The sequence below is a fragment of the Ostrea edulis genome, chromosome 6, assembly GCF_947568905.1.
Source record: "Ostrea edulis chromosome 6, xbOstEdul1.1, whole genome shotgun sequence".
Lineage (NCBI taxonomy): Eukaryota > Metazoa > Mollusca > Bivalvia > Ostreida > Ostreidae > Ostrea > Ostrea edulis.
Window position 1 is genome coordinate 31,232,569 of NC_079169.1, and position 26,825 is coordinate 31,259,393.

General features: G+C 33.2%; 1 protein-coding gene across 1 annotated transcript in view; it reads left to right on the top strand.

Moving 5' to 3' along the window:
- Positions 1-7,651: 7,651 nt before the first annotated feature.
- Positions 7,652-26,825, top strand: part of LOC125645846 (aquaporin-1-like) — a 62,655-nt gene continuing 43,481 nt past the window's right edge. Inside the window, exon 1 of the mRNA XM_048871711.2 lies at positions 7,652-7,991. The gene's annotated coding sequence lies outside the window, so the exon portion shown is untranslated. The remainder of the gene's footprint in view (positions 7,992-26,825) is intronic.

The following is a 26,825-nucleotide window of genomic DNA, read 5'->3' on the forward strand; positions in this document are numbered from 1 at the left end:
TCGCAAATTGAATAGAAACTTGTTGTGTACTTTGACAATGTTCAATTTTTTTGGTATCAAACATCTCTGGGTTGAGGAAAACAAAAATTGTAAATTTTAATTATGGTCACTGTACCCCAGGGACCCGAAAGTTGAGGTTCAAAACCTTAAAAAAATGGTGATGCAAAAACAAAATTCTTTACACATTGACATCTAGCAGACAAACTGTTTGTATAGACATGGTGAACAAGACTTAAGAAATTCTTGACCTGTGGGTTAAGGAGTTCTGGTGCTAGGGTGGACTAAAACTTACTTGTTGAAAATTCTTCTTATCTGTTGACATCAAACTGAGTCCATAGATATATTTGAGTGCCAAATTAACATAAAATTCAAATAATTGAAGATATATTCAATTATTTGAAGATATCATCAATTATTGTGCGCAATTCAATTCAATTCAACTGATGAGAGCAATATTTGATTTGATACAAGCATTAATTCAGTTGATGAAAACAATATTTGATTTGATGCATGCAATTGAAGAAATGCTGTATGGATGGTTATAAAATGCATGTAGCCACCTACCAAATGATGCCCTACCCCTGTATCAAGTATTCCTGTCCTAGGACAGAGTGTTACTGCTCTAGGACAGAGTGTCACTGCTCTAGGACAGAGTGTTACTGCTCTAAGACAGAGTGTTACTGCTCTAGGACAGAGTGGTCCTGCTCTAGGACAGAATGTTACTGCTCTAGAACAGAGTGGTCCTGCTCTAGGACAGAGTATTACTGCTCTAGGACAGAGTGTTACTGCTCTAGGACAGAGTGTTACTGCTCTAGGACTGAGTGTTTCTGCTCTAGGATAGACTGTTACTGCTCTAGGATAGAGTGTTACTGCTCTAGGACAGAGTGTTACTGCTCTAGGACAGAGTGGTCCTGCTCTAGGACAGAGTGTTACTGCTCTAGGACAGAGTGGTCCTGCTCTAGGACAGAGTGTTACTGCTCTAGGACAGAGTGTTACTGCTCTAGGACAGAATGTTACTGCTCTAGGACAGAGTGGTCCTGCTCTAGGACAGAGTGTTACTGCTCTAGGACTGAGTGTTCCTGCTCTAGGACTGATTGTTCCTGCTCTAGGATAGACTGTTACTGCTCTAGGACAGAGTGTTACTGCTCTAGGATAGAGTGTTACTGCTCTAGGACAGAGTGGTCCTGATCTAGGACAGAGTGTTACTGCTCTAGGACAGAGTGGTCCTGCTCTAGGACAGAGTGTTACTGCTCTAGGACTGAGTGTTCCTGCTCTAGGATAGACTGTTACTGCTCTAGGACAGAGTGTTACTGCTCTAGGACAGAGTGGTCCTGCTCTAGGACAGAGTGTTACTGCTCAAGGACATAATGTTACTGCTCTAGGACAGAGTGGTCCTGCTCTAGGACAGAGTGTCACTGCTCTAGGACAGAGTGTTACTGCTCTAGGACAGAGTGGTCCTGCTCTAGGACAGAGTGTTACTGCTCTAGGACAGAGTGTTACTGCTCTAGGACAGAATGTTAATGCCCTAGGACAGAATATTCCTGCTCTAGGACAGAGTGGTCCTGCTCTAGGACAGAATGTTACTGCTCTAGAACAGAGTGGTCCTGCTCTAGGACAGAGTGTTACTGCTCTAGGACAGAGTGTTACTGCTCTAGGACAGAGTGGTCCTGCTCTAGGACAGAGTGTTACTGCTCTAGGACAGAGTGGTCCTGCTCTAGGACAGAGTGTCAATGCTCTAGGACAGAGTGTTACTGCTCTAGGACTGAGTGTTCCTGCTCTAGGACAGAGTGTTACTGCTCTAGGACAGAGTGTTACTGCTCTAGGACAGAGTGGTCCTGCTCTAGGACAGAGTGTCACTGCTCTAGGACAGAGTGTTACTGCTCTAGGACAGAGTGTCACTGCTCTAGGACAGAGAGTTACTGCTCTAGGACAGAGTGGTCCTGCTCTAGGACAGAGTGTTACTGCTCTAGGACAGAGTGTTACTGCTCTAGGACAGAATGTTACTGCTCTAGGACAGAGTGGTCCTGCTCTAGGACAGAGTGTTACTGCTCTAGGACTGAGTGTTCCTGCTCTAGGACTGAGTGTTCCTGCTCTAGGATAGACTGTTACTGCTCTAGGACAGAGTGTTACTGCTCTAGGATAGAGTGTTACTGCTCTAGGACAGAGTGGTCCTGATCTAGGACAGAGTGTTACTGCTCTAGGACAGAGTGGTCCTGCTCTAGGACAGAGTGTTACTGCTCTAGGACTGAGTGTTCCTGCTCTAGGATAGACTGTTACTGCTCTAGGACAGAGTGTCACTGCTCTTGGACAGAGTGGTCCTGCTCTAGGACAGAGTGTCACTGCTCTAGGACAGAGTGTTACTGCTCTAGGACAGAGTGTCACTGCTCTAGGACAGAGTGTCACTGCTCTAGGACAGAGTGGTCCTACTCTAGGACAGAGTGTCAATGCTCTAGGACAGAGTGTTACTACTCTAGAACAGAGTGGTCCTGCTCTAGGACAGAGTGTTACTGCTCTAGGACAGAGTGGTCCTGCTCTAGGACAGAGTGTTACTGCTCTAGGACAGAGTGGTCCTGCTCTAGGACAGAATGTTACTGCTCTAGAACAGAGTGGTCCTGCTCTAGGACAGAGTGTTACTGCTCTAGGACAGAGTGTTACTGCTCTAGGACAGAATGTTACTGCTCTAGGACAGAGTGGTCCTGCTCTAGGACAGAGTGTTACTGCTCTAGGACTGAGTGTTCCTGCTCTAGGACTGAGTGTTCCTGCTCTAGGACAGAATGTTACTGCTCTAGGACAGAGTGTTACTGCTCTAGGACAGAGTGTTACTGCTCTAGGACAGAGTGTTACTGCTCTAGGACAGAGATAAGTAGATTAAGATAGATGACACTTTTTGTCTTGTAAAACTAAAATAGTGAAATTCTCTACCTCTTCCTCGTTAGGAGTTCAGGCCCTAAGGCAATCTGATTAAAATGAGCTCCTCGATCCGCTCCTTTATTTCTTTTGATTTAGCGACAAATCAAAAGAAATAAAGGAGTGGACCGAGGAGCTGATTTTAATCGGATTGTCCATTCTTCTGAATGATTATTGTATGTATAAAGTGTTGTTATTTAGTCAATTCCTCTGAATGATTATTGTGTGTATAAAGTGTTGTTATTTAGTTAATTCCTCTGAATGATTATTTTGTGTATAAAGTGTTGTTATTTAGTCAATTCCTCTGAATGATTATTGTGTGTACAGGCTGTCCAGCGGCCCTAAAATTCCTAATTTTTTTCAGTTTTGCTAAAATTCCTTAAAAAATGTAAAATTCAAGGGGAAATCCTAAAAAATCCCTTATTTTTCATGTCAATTCCTACTTTTTTATCAGTCTTGAAAAATCAAAATGCATTCATACAAAATGTGTGTTATTAACGTAGATTGCAGTTCTTATTCAGATAATGCTGATGCAGTGAAAGGCAGTTGACCTGTGGATCCATGTGTCAAGCTTGTTTATTGGTTGTGACTTTGTGATAAAGAGTTGAGATTTTAGGTTATAGCCAATAATAGCTGAGACCATGGAACACTGGAATACGCCCTTCCTGTACTTACATCTTATTTGTGTGTCATGTGAGTTTCTTTATTGTCAAATTTGACAAGGTAAGTCCTTTTAAATAATTAAAACTTCCACAATTTGGTTAAAAATTCCTAATTTTAGCCCTAATTTAGCCCTAATTTTTTAAAATTTTATCCCTAAAATTTGCCCTTATTTTTTGTCCAAGGGTGCTGGACAGCCTGTGTGTATAAAGTGTTCTTATTTAGTCCATTCCTCTGAATGATTATTGTATGTATAAAGTGTTGTTATTTAGTCAATTCCTCTGAATGATTATTTTGTGTATAAAGTGTTGTTATTTAGTCAATTCCTCTGAATGATTATTGTGTGCATAAAGTGTTGTTATTTAGTCCATTACTCTGAATGATTATTTTGTGTATAAAGTGTTGTTATTTAGTTAATACCTCTGAATGATTATTTTGTGTATAAAGGGTTGTTATTTAGTTAATTCCTCTAAATGATTATTGTATGTATAAAGTGTTGTTATTTAGCTAATACCTCTGAATGATTATTGTATGTATAAAGTGTTGTTATTTAGTTAATACCTCTGAATGATTATTTTGTGTATAAAGTGTTGTTATTTAGTTAATTCCTCTGAATGATTATTTTGTGTATAAAGTGTTGTTATTTAGTTAATTCCTCTGAATGATTATTGTATATAAAGTGTTATTTAGTCCATTCCTCTAGATGATTATTTTGTGTATAAAGTGTTGTTATTTAGTCCATTCCTCTGAATGATTATTTTGTGTATAAAGTGTTGTTATTTAGTTAATTCCTCTGAATGATTATTTTGTGTATAAAGTGTTGTTATTTAGTCAATTCCTCTGAATGATTATTGTGTGCATAAAGTGTTGTTATTTAGTCCATTACTCTGAATGATTATTTTGTGTATAAAGTGTTGTTATTTAGTTAATACCTCTGAATGATTATTTTGTGTATAAAGGGTTGTTATTTAGTTAATTCCTCTAAATGATTATTGTATGTATAAAGTGTTGTTATTTAGCTAATACCTCTGAATGATTATTGTATGTATAAAGTGTTGTTATTTAGTTAATACCTCTGAATGATTATTTTGTGTATAAAGTGTTGTTATTTAGTTAATTCCTCTGAATGATTATTTTGTGTATAAAGTGTTGTTATTTAGTTAATTCCTCTGAATGATTATTGTATATAAAGTGTTATTTAGTCCATTCCTCTAGATGATTATTTTGTGTATAAAGTGTTGTTATTTAGTCCATTCCTCTGAATGATTATTTTGTGTATAAAGTGTTGTTATTTAGTTAATTCCTCTGAATGATTATTTTGTGTATAAAGGGTTGTTATTTAGTCAATACCTCTGAATGATTATTGTGTGTATAAAGTGTTGTTATTTAGTCCATTCCTCTAGATGATTATTTTGTGTATAAAGTGTTGTTATTTAGTTAATTCCTCTAAATGGTTATTGTATGTATAAAGTGTTGTTATTTAGTCCATTACTCTGAATGATTATTGTGTGTATAAAGTGTTGTTATTTAGTCAATACCTCTGAATGATTATTTTGTGTATAAGGTGTTGTTATTTAGTCAATACCTCTGAATGATTATTTTGTGTATAAAGTGTTGTTATTTAGTCAATACCTCTGAATGATTATTTTGTGTATAAAGTGTTGTTATTTAGTCAATACCTCTGAATGATTATTTTGTGTATAAAGTGTTGTTATTTAGTTAATACCTCTGAATGATTATTTTGTGTATAAAGTGTTGTTATTTAGTTAATTCCTCTGAATGATTATTTTGTGTATAAAGTGTTGTTATTTAGTCCATTCCTCTAGATTATTTTGTGTATAAAGTGTTGTTATTTAGCCAATTCCTCTGAATGATTATATCGTGTATAAAGTGTTGTTATTTAGCCAATTCCTCTGAATGATTATTGTATGCATAAAGTATTGTTATCTAGTCAATTCCTCTGAATGATTATTGTATATTATAGGGTTATTGAACTTATACTGGTGAATATTGGGATGAGTTGGCTGTTAAAATGCACGAGCTTGCGAGTGCCAATATTTATCTATGTAAATTCAACAACCCTTTTAACTTTATTATATAGCTAAAGTATTTAGTTATTAAATTATCCAAAATAGATGAGGATTCATCAATATTGGCAGTGTCCAATAACAACATGCATTTCCTATCTGTTCAATATTTAACCCGTCATTAATGCATGAAGCAAACTGATTTTGTAAATGGGGACATCATAATTTATGTACAATAAAACGTTTTGTCAGATTCGGAGGACCGTCGTCTGCCATTTTGCCTTGTTTACGTCGTTACGGTAACGTCAATATTGAACGCTCATACTCGGAATGTTTTGGTCGCATACAATTTACGCAATGCAAAGTTAGCGTTCAATAAATTCTCAGGATATTGAACGCTAACATTCACTAGATTTTACGCAGATTTTATATTAGACTATTCATTAGCTATATAATAAAAAGTGTTATTTAGTCCATTCCTCTAGATGATTATTTTGTGTATAAAGTGTTGTTATTTAGTTAATTCCTCTGAATGATTATTGTATATAAAGTGTTATTTAGTCCATTCCTCTGAATGATTATTTTGTGTATAAAGTGTTATTTAGTCCATTCCTCTGAATGATTATTGTGTATAAAGTGTTGTTATTTAGTTAGTTCCTCTGAATGATTATTTTGTGTATAAAGTGTTGTTATTTAGTCCATTACTCTGATTGATTATTGTGTATAAAGTGTTGTTATTTAGTCCATTCCTCTGAATGATTATTTTGTGTATAAAGGGTTGTTATTTAGTTAATTCCTCTGAATGATTATTGTGTGCATAAAGTGTTGTTATTTAGTCCATTCCTCTGAATGATTATTTTGTGTATAAAGTGTTGTTATCTAGTCAATTCCTCTGAATGATTATTTTGTGTATAAAGTGTTGTTATTTAGTTAATTCCTCTGAATGATTATTTTGTGTATAAAGTGTTGTTATTTAGTCAGTTCCGCTGAATGATTATTGTGTGTATAAAGTGTTGTTATTAATTGTGGTGTTTTTTTCTTTTTAATTTCTTCAGCACTGGTTACAATCATGTTAATGGATATCTAGGGATAACCAAAACGTATAATGCATTGGGTTCCTGTTTCTCTAGCGGATATGAACAACACTATGAAGTGTAATTATTGAGTCTATTCCAGGCATTGATTTTTTTTTAATTTAAGGTAGTATTGATCATATTCCTGTAGATAGACCTTTTCTTTGTCTAATTCCATCCAATATTTCAGTTTACATACAATCTAGCCACTGAGAAGACGCAATTAGTTGAAATCGTCATCAGACCCCTAGAAACCAATCTACAAACTGCAGGTGATGTTACAAGAGATTTCACTCCAAAATATGGGACAACATCGTTCCGGAGAAGTGTCTGCTTTTCTGTTCTTTTTTTTTTTTTTTTAATTTCCATACTAGTCCCCCATTGGAATGGACGTTGATAATTGCATTAATATTAACTTGACCTGTTGTCTCATGTGACCACAGAGATAATTTTGGACCTATAAATGCACCAATAACTGCCTGCGACTTTTGATATATTTTACCGACAAAGTTCTATAAAATCATCTGACAAACCTTAATAGTACATCATTTTTTACGGTACGAAGACGCACTAATGAGAAATCAAGATATAGTATATATAAATCATGATAGAGAAATGTGGCGCAACATGAAAATATAAGTCATCGTAAACAGCGATGTATTGATAATTAAAATATTGGTTATTTTTCACGTGCTGGGCCACTTATACATGTAGATTACTATGAAAAAGCTTTGCATGATAAATTTTTGTGCACTTAGAAGAAAAAGGAATGTAATGAACCAATTTAAAAGAAAATATTGCTCACGTAACCTGGATACTATATAAATTATCTGTCCTCTAACTAGCACAATATTTCTGTAGATATAGATTTGATTTTTCAGTTCGACGACGTGAACGATCTTCAAAGGAAATCGACTTTAGCGAACATAATTATATCTTAACTACATCAGTCTCTAAACCAACAACAGCAGAAAACCCCGGTATGTACAGCAATGGAGGACCGACATACAGTCGAGTGGTTTTCTGTCCGGGGTCGGTGACAAGGGTTATGGACACGTGTCCGTCAGAACCACATTACGGCGATATCGATTATAGATTTTGAAAAATTCAACAAGCGGTAGTAAGAAGTGTATTAATTGGCAGATCTATGGTGGCGTAAAGATGCGCCATTGCAGAATCTATCGTATCTACGAAGGACACGCGGTTCTTGTCGCTTTATGACTCTTGCTTATTTATTGTGGATTAAACTTCGTAAAATATATGATCGCCTTATCTATTGACATAGAAGCCACGAACGGAAATCGGTCGACTCCTGTACAGAGAGGTCAGTCAATTTCTTTTATATTTCTTTTAAATTGCAGGCATTTTTATGTGATATTTCCTATTCGTTAGCTTGAAACAAAGCCTTATGATCATGGCTGGTTTTCCTGTGATTTCTTCAAAAGTCTGCATCTTCTGAACATGACACTCATTAAATTTTGAATTACGATATTTAACCGATGAGCGGCCAGATTTCTTTCCTTTTAATGCAACTGGCAGTGTCACAAAGCCCTAGATCGCTTTATCTATATATTATACCAACATGTAGTTTTAAAAATGATCAAGGTAATAAATAGATTATAGAGTATACATTTACCAGGATTAGATTCAACATTTTGGTTAAATTTTTCAATTAATTCAGTAAAACGAAACACAATTGTACAGATTTATATACTTAAGAAATAAAAATAAATTTCATTGAGGGTATGAAATGCGACGCTGCACGCCCGCATACTTTTAAAATGCTTTAAATATGAAAAGTACATATATGTATATGTATGCCGACGTCAAGCGTTGCAGGTTTTTTTCCTTCAAAAATGAAATTTATTCTTACTATCATTTTTGTCGGAATTATCAGCATAAAATAGACGTACTACATGTATATCTAAAAGATTCATAGGCGCATTGTTCACAACTGTAATGCATTCACAAGGCAATGGCTATTATTACAATTTGTTGGAAAAAAATAAGAAAGGCGAAAAACTTGGAAATGTAAATGTTTTTAAAACAAGAATACAACGTTGGGAATGAATTCTTAAAATGAACCCATCATTCATATACAGATATACACAGAATAGATATCATTACATATACAGATATACACAGAACAGATATCATTACATATACAGATATACATATAATAGATATCATTACATATACAGATATACACAGAATAGATATCATTACATATACAGATATACACAGAATAGATATCATTACATATACAGATATACACAGAATAGATATCATTACACATATAGATATACACAGAATAGATATCATTACATATACAGATATACATAGAATAGATATCATTACATATACAGATATACACAGAATAGATATCATTACATATACAGATATACACAGAATAGATATCATTACATATACAGATATACACAGAATATATATCATTACATATACAGATATACACAGAATAGATATCATTACATATACAGATATACACATAATAGATATCATTACATATACAGATGTACAAAGAATATATATTAATATTATTATTTACAGTATTTATATAGCGCATTATATAATAAAAAAAAATTACTCTAAGCGCTTTACTTTAAAACAACAATAACCTACAATTAAAAATGGAACATATCTAAAACAGTGTAAAAAAAAAATTCGTTTCATGAAAAGAATATGAATTCTAGCACTGGCTTACACAAAATCATGATTAAAATACAGATAATACATACAAAAAGGTTTCATAAAAAAGAATATTAACACTGTCACTGGAAATGGCTTACATAAAATCGTGATAAGCAAGTCTGAAGAATTAGATTTTAAATTTTTCTTGAAAAGTTCTAAAGAATTTTCGTTGCGGATGTAACTTGGAAGGTTATTCCTGAGTGTGGCGGTTGCTTTGTCAAACCTTCTGTCGCCATACGTTTTGGTCTTAACTAAATTTAACTCTTGGTGTTTGAATAAGCATGGCGTTTTCGGATCGTAAAGACCTTGATGGATTGCATGGACTGACCAGTTCTTCAAGGTAGACAGGTGCAAGACCGTGGAGAGCTTTAAATGTGTACATTAACAGTTTATACTGAACCCTGAAATGTACTGGAAGCCAGTGGAGTTTCACTAAAACTGGTGTTATGTGCTCATTTTTCTTAGTTCTGGTAATCAGCCGTGCTGCTAATTCTGCACACGCTGTAACTTTGACACTATGTCAGAATTAACACCATAGAAAAGGGCGTTTCCATAGTCTAAACGCGAAGTCACTAGCGAACTGACTAAAGTCTTGCAGGCGTCTTCAGTAATGAATGGTCTTATGCGTCCAATGTTTCGGATCTGAAAAAAGCATGCCTTTGATATAGCAGTTGCCTGTTTTCGCATGCTTCAATGTCAAAAAATACACCCAGGTTTTTAACAAACGAAACATCATGCACAACGGATCCATCAAACGAAAGATGACCATTACATATACAGATATACACATAATAGATATCATTACATATACAGATATACACAGAGTAGATATCATTACATATACAGATATACACAGAATAGATATCATTACATATACAGATATACACAGAATAGATATCATTACATATACAGATATACACAGAATATATATCATTACATATACAGATATACACAGAATAGATATCATTACATCTACAGATATACACATAATAGATATCATTACATATACAGATATACACAGAATAGATATCATTACATATACAGATATACACAGAATAGATATCATTACATATACAGATATACACAGAATAGATATCATTACATATACAGATATACACAGAATAGATATCATTACATATACAGATATACACAGAATAGATATCATTACATATACAGATATACACAGAATAGATATCATTACATATACAGATATACACAGAATAGATATCATTACATATACAGATATACACAGAATAGATATCATTACATATACAGATATACACAGAGTTAATATCATTACATATACAGATATACATATAATAGATATCATTACATATACATATATACATATAATAGATATCATTACATATACAGATATACACAGAGTTAATATCATTACATATACAGATATACATATAATAGATATCATTACATATACAGATATACACAGAATAGATATCATTACATATACAGATATACACAGAATAGATATCATTACATATACAGATATACACAGAATAGATATCATTACATATACAGATATATACAGAATAGATATCATTACATATACAGATATACACAGAATAGATATCATTACATATACAGATATACACAGAATAGATATCATTACATATACAGATATACATATAATAGATATCATTACATATACAGATATACACAGAATAGATATCATTACATATACAGATATACACAGAATAGATATCATTACATATACAGATATACACAGAGTTAATATCATTACATATACAGATATACACAGAATATATATCATTACATATACAGATATACACAGAATAGATATCATTACATCTACAGATATACACATAATAGATATCATTACATATACAGATATACACAGAATAGATATCATTACATATACAGATATACACAGAATAGATATCATTACATATACAGATATACACAGAATAGATATCATTACATATACAGATATACACAGAATAGATATCATTACATATACAGATATACACAGAATAGATATCATTACATATACAGATATATACAGAATAGATATCATTACATATACAGATATACACAGAATAGATATCATTACATATACAGATATACACATAATAGATATCATTACATATACAGATATACATATAATAGATATCATTACATATACAGATATACACAGAATAGATATCATTACATATACAGATATACACAGAATAGATATCATTACATATACAGATATACACAGAGTTAATATCATTACATATACAGATATACACAGAATAGATATCATTACATATACAGATATACACAGAATATATATCATTACATATACAGATATACACAAAATAGATATCATTACATATACAGATATACACAGAATAGATATCATTACATATACAGATATACACAGAATAGATATCATTACATATACAGATATACACAGAATAGATATCATTACATATACAGATATACACAGAATAGATATCATTACATATACAGATATACACAGAATAGATATCATTACATATACAGATATACACAGAATAGATATCATTACATATACAGATATACACAGAATAGATATCATTACATATACAGATATACACAGAATAGATATCATTACATATACAGATATACACAGAATAGATATCATTACATATACAGATATACACAGAATAGATATCATTACATATACTGATATACACAAAAGAGATATCATTACATATACAGATATACACAGAATAGATATCATTACATATACAGATATACACAGAATAGATATCATTACATATACAGATATACACAGAATAGATATCATTACATATACAGATATACACAGAGTTAATATCATTACATATACAGATATACACAGAATAGATATCATTACATATACAGATATACACAGAATAGATATCATTACATATACAGATATACACAGAATAGATATCATTACATATACAGATATACACAGAATAGATATCATTACATATACAGATATATACAGAGTTAATATCATTACATATACAGATATACACAGAATAGATATCACTACATATACAGATATACACAGAATATATATCATTACATATACAGATATACACAGAATAGATATCATTATCATTACATATACAGATATACACAGAATAGATATCATTACATATACAGATATACACAGAATAGATATCATTACATATACAGATATACACAGAATAGATATCATTACATATACAGATATACACAGAATAGATATCATTACATATACAGATATACACAGAATAGATATCATTACATATACAGATATACACAGAATAGATATCATTACATATACAGATATACACATAATAGATATCATTACATATACAGATATACACAGAATAGATATCATTACATATACAGATTTAAAAAAATAGATATTACATACACAGGTATAAAAGATCAATATCATTGCATACACAGATATGAAGATATCGGTAAGAAGCGACATAATTATATATGTATATCTTTAATCAAGGTGTAATTATACAAATATTAAATATATATTGTATATGAAGGACTTATTTTGCTCTAATATATATAATATATATCTTGTATTGATTGTGGGATTGATCGCTGTTCGTTATCTTCACCTTTCATATATATATATATATATATATATATATATATATATATATATATACATACATACAGTGTATATATATATATATATATATATATATATATATATATATATATATATATATATATATATATAATTGAATAAAAAAGCAGGAAAATATGCAGTCAATAAAAAAGCAGGAAAATATGCAGTCAATAAAAAAGCAGGAATATATGCAGTCAATTCAGGCGAACTAAAAACATAAGATGGAGTACACTGAAGACTTTAAGAACATAGGCTTCCCTCACCCACCCCACCCCCCAAAAAATGTTATAGAATTTATCAAAACTATTTGTAAATGTTTTAAAATTGCTAAACGGCCGTATTAACCACATAATTTTCCTTAGAGACCATCTTTATTTTTTCATTGATCACATTTTTTTTTTCTTGAAAATTCAATGGAAAAACATTACCCAAAAGTTGAAATCCTTCAAAATCGTCTCTAAAGGTGCATTTTATCAACGACCGATTGTTGTTTAACAGACAACCTCACAAAAGACACAAACACAACAGTATCCTATTTCGTTTCAGGTGTCCAAAATCTTGGGTATTAAGGGTAATTTTTGACTTACTAGGAAAATGGAAGATGTAAGAAATATCCGGCATGATTGTTCATTAAAGAGTCTGAGGGCCATGTTGTATTAGAATGTTTACGTGTCTGTGTACACCCGTGTAATGCGGGGTATTGACTGTCAAATCAATACTGACAAAGAACTCGGGACTTGATGTGTGCAGTGAGACGTACAGACATATAGGGATAACACGTTATCATTCTATGCTTTTTTTGTTTGTAATAAATACAGTAGTTTCACAAAAGTTATACTATTGCCTCTAAATAAAAGTTATACTATATCCTAACCATAGTGCTGTATCCTAACCATAGTGTTGTATCCTATTCATAGTGCTGTATCCTAACCATAGTGTTGTATCCTAACCATAGTGTTGTATCCTATTCATAGTGCTGTATCCTAACCATAGTGTTGTATCCTATTCATAGTGCTGTATCCTAACCATAGTGTTGTATCCTATTCATAGTGTTGTATCCTAACCATAGTGTTGTATCCTATTCATAGTGTTCTATCCTAACCATAGTGTTGTATCCTAACCATAGTGTTGCATCATATCCAGTGTTGTATCCTAACCATAGTGTTGTATCCTAACCATAGTGTTGTATCCTATTCATAGTGTTGTATCCTGACCATAGTGTTGTATCCTATTCATAGTGTTGTATCCTAACCAAAGTGTTGTATCCTAACCATAGTGTTGCATCATATCCAGTGTTGTATCCTGACCATAGTGTTGTATCCTGACCATAGTGTTGTATCCTAACCATAGTGCTGTATCCTAACCATAGTGTTGTATCCTAACCATAGTGTTGTATCATAACCATAGTGTTGTATCCTATTCATAGTGTTGTATCCTAACCATAGTGTTGTATCCTAACCATAGTGTTGCATCATATCCAGTGTTGTATCCTGACCATAGCGTTGTATCCTAACCATAGTGTTGTATCCTATTCATAGTGTTGTATCCTGACCATAGTGTTGTATCCTAACCATAGTGCTGTATCCTAACCATAGTGCTGTATCCTAACCATAGTGTTGTATCCTATTCATAGTGTTGTATCCTGACCATAATGCTGTATCCTGACCATAGTGCTGTATCCTAACCATAGTGTTGTATCCTAACCATAGTGTTGTATCCTATTCATAGTGTTGTATCCTAACCATAGTGTTGTATCCTAACCATAGTGTTGCATCATATCCAGTGTTGTATCCTGACCATAGCGTTGTATCCTAACCATAGTGTTGTATCCTACTCATAATGTTGTATCCTGACCATAGTGCTGTATCCTAACCATAGTGTTGCATCATATCCAGTGTTGTATCCTAACCATAGTGCTGTATCCTAACCATAGTGTTGTATCCTAACCATAGTGTTGTATCCTGACATATCGCCATAACGACTTCATATTCCTGTCAATTTTAAATATGACAAACATTACCCATAAACTGATCTTTTGATATGGATGTGAAAATGACAGTGTATTGCATGGCTCTATTGGGGATACTTTGACGTTAAAAATTTCGATTGATTTAGTCTTACGTACCTGTAATAACGTCTCTATCAGTCTGATAATATCAATATCTATACTTTAATGGTATGAGCATATTACTAAGGTGTAACAAGGGATTATATTAAGATAAATATTGATCGATATACTTCTCTACAATAAGCCCCGTCAAAATAACAACATGGACACTTGACGCACCTGCGCCCGAAATTGTTAGATCACTGTGCGCGATCCGACATTGAATGCCTGTGATAAGCACTGTTATACATTTCAGCTTATCAGTCACAGCAATCGTAACAACTCGGCCATTTCCGTAACCGACAAATAACTTACGGAAATGGCCGAGTTGTTGCAATTGCGGTCATGGTAGCCTAGAGGGCGCTCGCGTCGTAACCGGAAGTTCAGGGTTTGATTCGCGATCCCAGAGCCACGTCACGTCATGTTAAACATTCTATTTTCACGCCGAACGCCCTGCATTAGAAATGAAAGTGGCGGGTCTTTCGAAGATGATCTTAAAAACGGAATCCCATGTCACGTTAGACGAAAAAGAATTCTCGCTGCTACGACCGTAAGCTCCATAGGTCAAACTTTGTTGTACTTCACCCAAAGCCAGTGACGTTGATAAATCCTAGAGTTGTACTTGTATTTTTCGATGTCATATAACTTTCTTTAGGAAGAGGGGTGCGTACATACTGATGCTGCGGCTCATGATTGGTTAAAAAGTTTGCTGTAGGTCAGTGTTAGATTGAATGGATCATTTGCATGTCTGATTAAATTTTCTTATGTGCAGTGATAAGAAGTTTGGATGAATAAATCATAATCCAAATTCATACAGCTTGTGTGTTTAAGATGCGGTGTGTGTTATCTTCAATAGTCAATTTCTCGCTCCTGCAATAATGCAGTCCATGTTTTAGCATGATATAGACATAATTTTACATAATTATACATGTCTGTGTTGAATTAAATACTAGTATTGAATGACACAGTATTCCATTAGGTTTGTTTTGGGGAGGGATACCTCATTAAACCACAGGGGTTAAGCCCATTTTGGGCCCGAACCCTGTGATACCATAAATGATATTTATGGTATCAGAATTCGGGCACCCCAAAAAATCATCATGAAACATCAAGATAAACATACAGGTTTTACTCAAACAAGGCTGCACATTGGTGGACATCCTTTCGCAACCTATCATGTCATAAACCCTTAATGTAAGAAGTTCAACCAACCCTTCGCTTTAAAGGTTTATCAACCCTGAATGTGAAAAGTTCTATCAACCCTTAATGTCAGAGGTTTATCAATGGTTAAAGCAATATTAACTCTAAATCTGAAAATGGTATTTTGTTGTCAAAATATTTGTATGTAATTTTAGCCTAGCCATCCATAAATTTAAAACTAAGTTTTTGATTTTATCAAAATAAAATTTTCGGTTCTGTTGAATATATAGTCTTATATAGAAATCAATTTTTGTAAGGGGAGACAAATACTGTGATTTTGCTTCATTCAAAATGTAAACAAATATTTATAACAGAAGTTCATAAACTATCTGTTTCTGTCATTGAAATAATAATTGTTTACAACAAACATTTCCGACATCAAAATCACGGCTAATATCGCTTTAATGTAATCTGTTCTACCCTTAACGGCAAAGGTTTATTACAGTAATTATTTACGCTTAGCGGTTGTTTTTTTTTTTTTTACTTTTCATGTAAAAAGTAAATCTATACTGTATTTACTCCGACAGCAGTTCAGTTACCTGTAATACTAGTAATAATTTACAGTAAAACTCGGTTACGACGAATTTGTGGGAACCCGTCAATTTAATTTGTTTAGTATATCCGTAATTCGCTATATCCGTATGACGAATTATTTCTACAATTTTTAGCAAATTCAACATGAGTAGGGCAGATTATAAAACCTGTATAACCCCTCCCAGATATTCATCTTTGTGTATTGTTAGCGTTAGTGCTTCAGGGCAGGGATAGAGAGGTGGAGCGTTACATGTACAGTATTCTTAAACATTAAAACAAGCAAAGTCTGGAAAACTATAAGAACAATAAAGTTTTATTTTCATGTTTTGAAAAAGAATTAAGACCTTGACTGAGTGAGCTGTCCATCAAAGAGTTGTTACTCACGGGACCATTAAGGTCCACGTGATCCGAGGAAATGTTAGCATTGTCGCCTATTAGAAACATGATGTGATGCAGAATAATAAAACTTATAAAAGCATTTCATATCACACAAAAAAGTTTAACAGATATATAGTTCTTTTAAAAAATCATGTCTTAAGAGCTTACTAGTATGATACGATACCGTTTAGTCCTTTGACGTTTCACCTCAAGGTTTATCCCGAGATATGGAATGTTGGCTCTTTTATTTGAGAAGTATCAGATAGCTCAATGAAAATTAACGGACAAGCGATCCGAGGAAACGTTAACATTATCGCCTATTGGAAACAAATTAGACGACTTTATCCATAAATGAGATAATGAACTGTAGAACAACAGTGATATCGATTTTCAAGGTCATGAATTTTCAAGTGTTGAAGCTACAACAGTGCAAGCACATGAATTATGTTATACATGTACATATTCAATGTGCCCACACAGCTTCCTGTAAAGGACATAAGATATGCTAGGGTGGCAGAAAGTTTACGTGTTTCACCTTTTGAGGCAAATGGTGGTGTGAACAACATGAGCGAGACAAAACGTCAGAAAATTCTAAATTATCGAAAAGCTTAGACACATGGAGAAGAAAGAATATTAGCGCACTTGGTAAGCATTTTCGCCTTTCTTTAACTACATGTATATATAATATTTTGTTTTATACTACGAAAGCCTATTAGTATCATGCAAAAAATAAATAAATTCACATTCCATTATCTCGTAATTATGAGATCTTTTCTCATAATTACGAGATAATTATCTCGAAATTACGAGATCTTTTCTCGTAATTACGAGAAAAGATCTCGTAATTACGAGAAAATATTGATATAAAGCTGAGTTGTGCAACTTGTGGATAATCTTGGAAACGTTTGATACTATTTCCCTCTTTGTTGATTAGTCGGCAAATCGAAATGATCTTATTGAAAGTGTGTGTGGTGGTACATATTGTCGTCCGGTGTCGCATGATTTAGGAATGCTAAATACTGATAATTTTCGTTCCGGGTTATTATTTACGTTCCGGTCCGCGTAAGTTTAGTTCCGGTCATAATCACACTTTTAGAAACATGAAATGCATCATATGTTTACGCACATTTCTTGTGGGTTTTATTTCTTTCATCGGGTTATACAATAATCAAAGTTATACGTCTATTTTTGTGTTTTCAAAATTTGTCAGATCAACAGGTGTTTATTCTTGTTTTATTACGGAGATTTTATCTCTAATTCAAAGGATTGTAAACTGGAGGTGTGGAACCTGTATATATATATGTAGATAGAGTTGTTACATGACTCCTTCTACAATATGTACCGACACAAACTCTCACCATTATTAGATGAACATGTACATGTAGCTACAGGTACTGATCTACATGTAGGAATGATACTTCTTGAACTGAGTTTTTATTTTTATTCATCTATTTTATTTTTACAAATCTAGACTATATACTCAAATGTATGCAAAAATTTTATTTTATTGATCAATGCCAACATATATCTTTAATGATCAAATCATTTCGTACTGGTTACTTAAGATATTTAGTACGAGAGAGAGAGAGAGAGAGAGAGAGAGAGAGAGAGAGAGAGAGATCTATGGCACTAGTCCTGTACATGCATGTTGCTAAGAAAGTAAAAACAAAAGATGCATACACTTAAAGCGCTAGATAGTGGTTTGTTAAAATAATGATATTTTCATATTATAGCTATTTTAAATTGAAATTTATCAATATATAAAATGAAACAAGTCAAACATGTAATCATTTCATGAGATTAACAAAAAGGCGATCACGGCCTCCATTGAAAATGATATTGGAATCGTACAAGAATTTCAAATATTCATTCGTATTAAACAATTCAGCATCTAACCACAGCTAAATATTCTCTACAGAGATACCTATAGTTATCTTAAACACCCACCCATATTATTTACCATCATTGTGTGCACTTAACGGTGAAATTACAAGAATCTCGAACTTTCAAATTCATACACAGTTACACTAAGCATTATAATAGTTTAACTTTATTATTAGCTTATATTATCGTAAAACTTGTAAAATTTAATTGATTTAATTAATTGACAGTGCAGAAACCTACATTAATAAATCATCGTTTTCTTTCCTTTGTACTTTAAATGCATGAATAAACTTTCGCTCGGTAAGTTAACTTTCTAAAAATTCTATTGGTCTACTTGGCATGCTTTGAATGTTTTCTCGTAACTACGAGATCTTTTCTCGTAATTACGAGATAATGATCTCGTAATAACGAGCTCTTTTCTCGTAATTACGAGATAGGGGAATATAAATTTATTTTTTATATGATACTAATAGGCTTTCGTATTATACAGATATTCTGTTATACAATTATAGTTTATGCACATGTAAACTCAATTTCCATTTTTTTAAAAAATCGATTTAAAGTGGTCGTCATGTTGAAATGACTAACATATCAAATACGAATTTCTTTCCCATATTTTTCCCCAATATTTATGAACCTGTCTGACATGACACCTTTTACTGGCTAGGAGTTATTAGTACATGCACCGGGTAAGGCGCCCGTTTAACATACATACAGTATCGTTATTGAGTTCGAGACCCACATTTTATTTTCCCGCTTTATTTTTGTTTATCATATTACAATAAAAATATTGATTTCAGTTCACATCATAATAAGTTCTATTATTTGCAAGGTACGCATTAACCCCCCCCCCCCCCCCCCCCCCCCCCCCAATTCAGAGGCCACAGTAATACTACATAAATAGCTTGTTTTCACTAATCTGCTTATTTGTGCACGGTTTGGATTACAAACGAAAGGCAGATAATCTGACGAATTTTAAAGATACCAGAACAATATCACAAGCAGATGGTTGTTCTGTGGTAGGGATGCACTTATAACAAATATAGAACAGCTCGCCGATCCTCATAGAAGTAGAGATCAATGATCATACGCTAACTCGTACAATTGTCAGTACTGCTTTAAGGTTATATATCGTGATTAAATTGTTGAGTCGGCCGCTTTATGGGCAAGTTGCGCTATATGTCTCTTCTAAGGAAATCAGCCAGGTTATTTATCACAGGATGCATATAAACACTTAGTTTTTACACTTAAAAAGATTGAATTATAACTTCCCGACCTCATTTCTTTAGACATTTTGTGTTCAGGCCTAGGGGGTTATAATTTTTTTTTTACCGTACTCATACTCATACTCAGCCATGTTTGTTTTGAGTACAACTCTGAGCCAGCTTCAAGCACACCTTGCGCATATACTCCATTTGAGAATGAGAATGATTTTATAAAAGTTTTATAACCTTCATGTTCGAGTATGAGTACGATTTAGAGCACAGAATATGAGTTTGAGTATATGTAAACGTGCTCAAAAAAGTTTTATAACCTCCAGGCCAGGTTGTATACTTTTACTCCGAATGAACCTTAAGGTAGCTCACTAAACTGATAAGGCTTAAATACTCGTTATGACACTACGTCACAAAATGGCGATTTAAATGTTTTATGAAATTATTTGTATCGATCGATTTGTTGTATATCATCGTAGCTCCCTGGTTAAAGTATTGGGCTGGTGAACCGCAGATTTCGAGTTCAAATCCAACAGAGTCTTTTGTTCATATCTGTTGAAATAATTTTTTTGAAAATCATGTTTTTATCCAAATTTGCATATTTTCTGCCTTTTTGACATTTATACTTATTATGTATCATCAAATCTTTTATGATTAAACCAATTCGTACTGATTTGAGAAATTATTCCAGGGTGTAGTGAGGCACTTTAAAAGTTCTTGTCGGTGGTTGAAACAAATGGAATCGAAAGTTACCGAATCAAATCAAATCGATCGGAAAGAATACACGTGTAAAAGGTGGAGATAACGAACAGTGATCAATCCCATAAGTCCTATAAGGAATACAAAATGAAGAGTTGGGCAAAAAAGGATCCCTGGTTATACCAGAGATGGGATCAAGTGCCTAGGAGGAGTAAACACCCCGTCGACCGGTAACATCCGCCATTAGTCCTATGTCTTGATGAGATAAACGGAGATATCCGTGGTCAAAATCAGAGGGGGTGGGGGATTCCTAACAGCTTTTGGGTACTGAGACTCCTTGCCCAAACACCGTGGACTTTTTGATTTATTTCATAAATTGATAGGGATGACAACGATTTACCACCAGATCGAACAAATGCTAACCGGTTTAAAGAAAACTTGTAACCACCGTAAAGTGCACAATTTTTACATTCACAAATGATATCAACACCCCAACGTCTCATCATATATGTATGTCAGTTGTATTTTTAGCATCCGGTAAGAACTTGAATAATGCACCTCGAACAGATTTTCCCCATTATAGGAACTTTTGTGAATAAGCTCTAAAGCGGGTGCAACCGTCACCCACTGCGCACTGTATGTACCTTCTTCAATCATATGACAAACCGAATCACCGGTTCCATCACTGGCCTTGAGAAATTTGAGAAACACGCAGGTGTTTTATAAACTTTTAAATTTTTACCAGGGTAATTCTTGGAAAAGTTAATTATCGTTTATAATTTATTAAATACAACGCAAAAGAAATGTTTAAGTTAGAATGGGTAGAGAACGCATTATCGCAATGTTTTTAAGATGCGCTAGAAAAATCCATATATCCCCAGTTTATTGTATGGATTGGTCAACTTGTCAAGTTTATAAGTAATGACAACGCAGATTTTATATGATATACTAGTACTTAGTAACGTAATTGCAGATCTTTTCATTAAGTTACTTATTGATTAAGTTATTCATCGTGTAATTGATTATGAAGATAGTGTTCAATACTTTTTACATTGTCTGTTTTTACTTTAAAAATCCCTACGTTATTAAATTCCTCGTACATTAATAATTTAATTTACATGGATTCTTTATTTCTAAAAAAAAACAAAAACAAAAAACAAAAAACAAAAACAAAAAAAACAAACCCCAAACAACAACAACAAAACCCAATAAATAAACAAAAAATTCAAAGTGCGAATGTATTTGAAATACAGTCTGTAGATGGAATTAAGGCTTTTATAAACGATTTTACTACATAAGTCAAAATGTGCCGTAAATCAATGTTGTCAAAGATATGCTATAACTTGAAACGGGGCTAATTTTCATTCATTATCGAGCTGTCAGTTTTAGATCTACTGTGTTTTCTAATTGTGCCAAGGTTCTGTGGGTTGTGTATTGTGCCACGGGATCTCGGTTTTTAATGTTTCAAAGATGTCATCATTAATAACAAAAGCGTTCAGGGACCCCAAACTCCTGTTCATTCATCCCGTCCCAAATCTGAATGTTCCCTTACCAATGTCCTCTATGTTTAAAAATATGAATAAAATTCACGCTATGCATTGTTTTCCTTCAGTTTGTATGACAAATAAAAATTGATGGTGCAGGGGTTTCAACAGTCAGGATTTCGCAAATTCTATGGCCCTTCTAACGATCTAGTTTGCTAATACAACCTATCATTGGGTCAAATGCTGTTTGACGTGTTTCATGCCCATTGTTAGGCCGTTTTTGGCACACTGATTTTGACCACAGGCGCCCGAAGTGTGGATATCTTGTATAGATCTTATGTACATACTCCCACCCCCTAGAATGAAATTATTTTATAAAGAACCAAAACTGTATCCAAAATATGTTATTTCCCAACCGATAATCCTCATAAGTCATTCTGAATAGTCAGTTTGTACCTACTGTAAGCTTTAAATATGACCACGTTTGAGATACTAATGCATATATTAGTCACTGTCTATTCAAAAATTTAAAAATAGACAAATAATTAAAAAAAAAATCGCAGATCTCACATTGAAAGCCTGACGAAAAGATGTGGATCGAACATTCCTAAGTTCACATGGCTTGTCAACCTCCACACTCCATAAGTCTTTGTCTTGGTTACGGCCTGTAACCAGATAGGCTGATTCCGATCTCAGCGATCTCGCCGGTGTGTATTGTGTAGTCAGTTCTGACAATCCAGGAGCCAGTTTGTGAAGACACTTGTTTTCACCATTTTCTTTTTTCTTTTTCTTTATACATTAAATCCAACTGTCAAGAGTTTATAATGTTGTAATTTGATTTTCCCGAGTTCAGATTGACTCCAAAGGCAGATAATGAGGATGAAGCTGTTTATTTGAATTTGTACATTCATGAACGTCAGTGAACAAATGCTATGAAGCCAGGTGCGTAGCTGCGTATACACAAATATACACAAAATTTAGGCCTATGCTCGGTGCTTATGGCCTTTGAGCAAGGAGGGATCTTTATCGTGCCACACTTCCTGTGACACGGGACCTCGGTTTTTGCGGTCTCATCCGAAGGAACGTCCCATTTAGTCGTCTCTCACGACAAGCTAGGGTACTGGGGACATATTCTACCCGTATCCCCATGGGGAAGTTGAATTTCAAATCATTAACATCATGTCGAATATCGCTTTAATTATGTACACCATACAACTGTATGTACAAAAAAAAAAAAAAAAAAAAAAAAAAGTCCGGAAAACTGATAATTCATGCCATTTTTCTTAGTAAATTGATGAAAAATCAATGGACCGAAATAAAATTCGAACTTGATCTGTAACATTTTATGGCAAAGCAATATATGTACCAAATATGAAATGAATATCTGAAAGAACAGAGAGAAAAAATGTGGAAAACTGATTTGCAGCCCCTCATGGACAGACAGACTGACAGACATAACGCAAGCTTCGTTGGTAGGGGACTAATAATGAATAAATCATATCCCGTGACATTACAATTTACAGGCGCGAAGCTTAACCAGAAAGAAAATGAAATGTACACGCAAAATACGGCCGCCTGGAGGTCCTGGTTTTACGAATAAAATCATTCTTCATTTTTTAAGTGCATAGGCCTAGTTGATAATTTAAAAATTCAAAAAGGACTAGATTTGATTGAATGGGCATTATGCTGTTGATTGATAATTACTTCTTTAAGATATGTAGGCCTCGAAAATGTTACACAGCCGCCAACTTTATTTCGCCTACATGCAGTGTACACGTCACACAAAGAGGAAATTGACGTCATTAATCATTAGGCTATTCATATACAGTGCTGATAACCACAGGTGCTTGTGGACAGGACTTCCGGTACCCCCCTTCTTTTATTTTTAAATGTTCAATTCCTTGGGTATTTCGGACGTATTTTTGATAAAATATGTAACTTCAGAGTTTATCTATTTCAATGGAATACACAAATCTCGCATAGAAACCGTTTTTAAAAATGTCATATCACCGATCATAATATTATGATCGGTGATATGACATTTTTAAAAACGGTTTCTATGCGAGATTTGTGTATTCCATTGAAATAGATAAACTCTGAAGTTACATATTTTATCAAAAATACGTCCGAAATACCCAAGGAATTGAACATTTAAAAATAAAAGAAGGGGGGTACCGGAAGTCCTGTCCACAAGCACCTGTGAATGTGTGTGGTAAGCTTGCATTTCAATAGCTAAACTTATATTGTATATAAAATGACACCATTGGGGATTTTAGAAAATACTATATGCACAATGTCATGACCAAGTGCACAACTTTTGTTAATGTAGAGCACTCATGAAGACTTATTTCGTTCAGCCTCAGCTCTGGAAAAATCGAAATGACATATTTATGTTGTAAGGATAACTGTATAGCGAAATATTAAACATTTTCCATAAAACAACCTAATTATCACAAGAATATTTTTAGCGTTAAAATGGATTTTTTTAGATACTATCAAAAATCGTCGACATTGTCAGAATTTCCTCTGTCTTGTTTCGAATATTTTATGAATTTTTATGCTAAATTAAATTGATGATTTTCAAGATCATTGAAAAGACGACCAAGATCATTTTATGTATGTCTTAACAATTTTAGCATATACTTGATAACTGCACCGTACGGGGATAATTTGTTTTGAAACTTTCTAGACCTATGCAGTGGCGGAAAAAGGGGGGGGGGGGACTCGGACGCACCGGGTAGATTAAAAAAAAATTTGGAGAGGGGTGGCACCCAAAAAATTTCAAATTTAAGGTAAAACATGGCCTCTTGTCTAGGAAAAAAATAATAGATAATCAATCGACTTTTCCCACTCTTAGAGATCTTTTGACTTATCAATTTTATTGGTAAAAACCCGTAGAATTTGTGTCATTTTATTAATTTCAACTCATTAAAAATTACAGAAAATAGTAAAAACATCTTAAGACTAAGCTAACAGAACCAATTCTGTATGATAATCAAATACCGATCACAAGGTCATAAGCATGTATTCAAGTTTTATAAACCATGGATGTACTTTACATATTAATCAAGAAAATCTACAAGAAATGAAAAATAAGAAAATTAACAGTGTTCGTAAATTTTGATCTTAGTCGTAAGATATTTTGTGAATAAGGGCCCTGACTCCCTGTCTCATGAAGTTGCGCTTCTTAACTTCAATTCCTGGATCCACTCCTGATACATGTATGTGCATCAAGCGGCAAGCCACACTTTTTTGTATGTATATGTTCATGTATTATATGGGTTTATATTATGGAAGTAGTTTGAGGTACAGTACAAATAATTGGGCATAAGTGAGTCATCATTTCATTTTTTTCACTATATTTCATTGAAAAATGTCTTTAAAAAACAAACCAAAAGTTAAAACTATTGCAGCATTGCTTGTAACTCATTTTTAGGGATATTATATATATATATATATATATATATATATATATATATATATATATATATATATATATATTGTAGTTTCTTCACATAATTTTGAAATAATTTTATCTGTAGATGTTGCGGTAAAATCACACATCAAATATAGGGAAAGAAAATTTGAAGAACTGTGCATAATATGTGGGGGGAAAAATCATGAATATTGTTACTAAATTGACCTCACAATAATCTCAAATAAGAAAGTGTTTTCTCAATGAAATATATAGTGAAAAAATGAAATGATGTCTCACTTATGGCCAGGTACTGTAGTTTAATCGATGCATTACAAACAATCTAATACATGTATTCCTATTTTGTACTTTGTAGTTTAACTTGTTTATCACAACTGAAAGTATGTGCTTTTATCAAGAAGAAAAATTGCCTCAGTGTCTGGTAATCAATAGGTAAAAAATAAAATATTGTACAACGTGTTGTTATATTTTATTTTATTTTTTACCTATATATATATAGGTTTCTTTTATTCGCTCAAATCATTCACAATGCGACATGAGGTACATGACTTGATTTCGTAATTATATAAACAATATTTCCAAGGATATGTTCATTAGCACAAAATAGAGGTGGGGGCATAATGCATGCATACAAAGAAATTGGGACATTTAATAAATATACATGTTAGGTAGGACAGTAGATATCTCCTGAATTTTAGAAATAAAACATAGTTTTTTAATGTTTAAAGTTTGAAGTTGTCATTGATTCTCTGAATTTCAGTGTATTTGGTAGATGCCAATATCTAGAAGCCGTAAAGTGGATAGGGATTGACATTCTAAGATAAAGTGGTATTCGTCGGCTTTACCAGTATTACAGACTGTGCAATTTCTATCAAT